Raw genomic sequence first — 3,057 nt, 5'->3', positions numbered from 1 at the left:
CACATATCCTCAGTAAGGTGGTTAGATGTTGATTGGGGTCTTCTTGGATACTGCCTCCGAATGAACAATTGTTCTGAACAAGGGTGATGAGCTGTGGCTTTAGTTCAAAGTTGTTGGCATGTATGGTTGGCCTTTGGATGTTACTTCCACAATTTCCTGGGTTTGGATTGATGTACAAACCCAAAACCCTTCTCTCTTGCCCAGCCTAATGTGCTGGACCTTCTCGGCCATGGTTGTGAGTCTCTTCTTCATGATGGTTCTCCATATTCTCATCCATATCTGGTTCAAAGTACTCCTCCTCTTCCTCAGCACCAACTACTCGTTTTCCTCTTGCTTCCCTCCTTAATCTAAGGAAGGTCCTCTCAGGTTCAGAATCAAATGAAGTTGAAGCCCCGCTTCTTCTCCCTGTCATACAACCAACAAGGTACAGGCAATGAAATAGATGCAGAAACTATTCTTGTTAGAAATGTTGTTAGTGTGAGTGATGCAATATATCAAACAGTTAGTGGGTTAGTGAACTGAATTGTAAATAACAAAGAAAGAGGAGTTGGGGTAAAGGGCAGAAAATAACTAAAACTGAAAGTAAATTACTCAAACAGAAATTTAAATCAAACAAAAGAAAAATGCTCAATCTAGTTATCCTCCAATCTAATCATTGTTGATACAAAATCAATCCCCGGCAACGGTGCCATAAACTTGATGCACAGAAATTTGTCTCTCAACAATTTTCCTTCGGCAAATATACCGAATTGTCGTCAAGTAAAAACTCACAATAGAGTGAGGTCGAATCCCACAGGGATTGATTGGTCAAGCAACTTTAATTAGAGGAATGTTCTAGTTGAGCGAAGCAGAATTTGGTTTGAGAGTTGCAGGAAATTAAATGGCGAAAAGTAAATAGCATAAAATGTAAATGCTGAAAGTAAAGTGCTGAAAATAAATGACGAAAAGTAAATTGTAGAATCTTAAATAGGAATGGGGAGATGCTCATAAAAGTAAATTGCAGAAATTAAAGAGAATGGGTAAGATCAGAAATGGGGAATTCATTGGGTTTAGGAGATGTTGCATTCTCCGGATCAAGTTCATTTTCACCTCTTCCTCAATCAATGCGTTCATTGATCTCCTTGGAAATCTTAAGTGATCAAATTACAATTCCTTGTAATTAAATCTCTCAAATCTTGATCAATAGCCAATTTCTTGGTCAATTGCTCATGAGAAGAGATGAAGTATGGTCACTGATTATACCACATGCATTCCCAAATTAAGTGTTGGTAGAATTATAGTCACCATATCCTTCCAACCCCAATTTGGTCCAACATGAGAAAGCGTTTCTAGCATGATCTCTTCATTCCTCTTCAAGGTTCAGAAGAGATCCAAGTATGAATAGCTTCTTTTCCAAGATAATATCCAATTGGATGAAGATTGAAAGCTTTCTAGTAAAATCAAGAGAAAAGATAGAAGAAGAATAATGAAAACTATATTGATCCATCAAATTACAACAGAGCTCCCTAACCCAATGAATGGGGTTTAGTTGTTCATAGCTTTGGAAATGGAAAACAAAGATGGAAGATACATTCTGAAAAATAAACTAGAAGTGCAGAGTAAAATACAAAGAGTAGTTCTCAAATTTCCAACTCCCCAAAAAAAGCTCCTCATCTAATTCAAAACTACCCCTATATATACTACTCTTCTGATCTTCTAGTTGGTTCTTCAACTCTTGGATATGGGCCTTTGGATCTTGAGTTTGAAGCAGTTATCCTCTTCAGTGGGCTTAGCCTTACTTGCAGAGTGAAAGTGTGAAGTAGGTAGGGTATTTAGCTCAGGACGTTAGTGGCGTTAACGTTAAGTGAGAGTGTGGGTTCGAGAACGTTAGTGACAATCACCTTTTTCACTAACATTCCTAACCCAGGGATGATCCACGTTAACTTCAACGTTAGTGGCACCAACGTGACCACTAACGTTGCCTCTTGGTCCTTTGCATACGTTATTGGCACTCACCTTTCCAATAACGTTGAGAGTCCACTCTTCCCCCTACGTTAGAGTCCACGTTAACTTAGTTAACGTGGCTTTTAACGTAGGCTTGCCAATCCTTCGAGAACGTTAGTGACGCTTACCTTTGTCACTAACGTTCCAAGATGCCCCTACTTCCCACGTTAGAATCCACGTTAACTAAGTTAATGTGGCTTCTAACGTGGTGATGATAGCCATCTCCAACGTTAGTGACAAAGGTGAGTGTCACTAACGTTGGCTCATCAACCTTTCCTCCATGTTAGCTTCCACGTTAACTAAGTTAACGTGGGAGTTAACGTGGCTCATTGTGGCTCATTCCAATGTTAGTGACAAAGGTGAGTGTCACTAACGTTGGCGATTATTTGTTGTCTCCACGTTAGCTTCCACGTTAACTAAGTTAACGTGGGAGTTAACGTGGCTCAAAGTGGCTTAGTCCAATGTTAGTGACAAAGGTGAGTGTCACTAATGTTGGCCATTCTTTTGCTTCCCATGTTAGAGTCCACGTTAACTAAGTTAACGTGGCCCTTAACGTAGCCAATATGAGCTTGGTCCAACGTTGGTGACAAAAGTGAGTGTTACTAACATTGGCTCTACTTTCTTCTTCCACGTTTGAGTTCACGTTAACTTAGTTAACGTGACTCTTAACATGGGCTATGATGGCTTCGAGGATGTTATTAGCGATTACTTTCTCATTAACGTTGCAAGCTAGCTCCCATTCCACGTTAGTGGTCACGTTAGTTAGACTAACGTGGCTGCTAACGTGGTTCTCTCTTGCTTCCTTTGTCCTGAAATCAAGCAATAAAGTGCATCAAAGTTCTAATCCTCATCATGAGACATGTATCATCCAATTTTTCATTTAATTAATGCAAAATTCTCATTAATCATATAAAATGCATCATGCTTGCTTGAATCAAGATGTAAGTGAAATTTTACCCAAAACTTGCTTATTTCTAAGAAAATGCGTGAAACTACCCTAAAACAATAAAGAAAAGGTCAGTGAAACTGGCCAAAATGCCCTGGCATCAGCTTATCCTCATCAATGAGGATGTC

Source organism: Arachis hypogaea, chromosome 12 (genome assembly GCF_003086295.3).
Source record: "Arachis hypogaea cultivar Tifrunner chromosome 12, arahy.Tifrunner.gnm2.J5K5, whole genome shotgun sequence".
NCBI classification, from domain to species: domain Eukaryota; kingdom Viridiplantae; phylum Streptophyta; class Magnoliopsida; order Fabales; family Fabaceae; genus Arachis; species Arachis hypogaea.
This window is presented reverse-complemented; position numbering follows the sequence as displayed.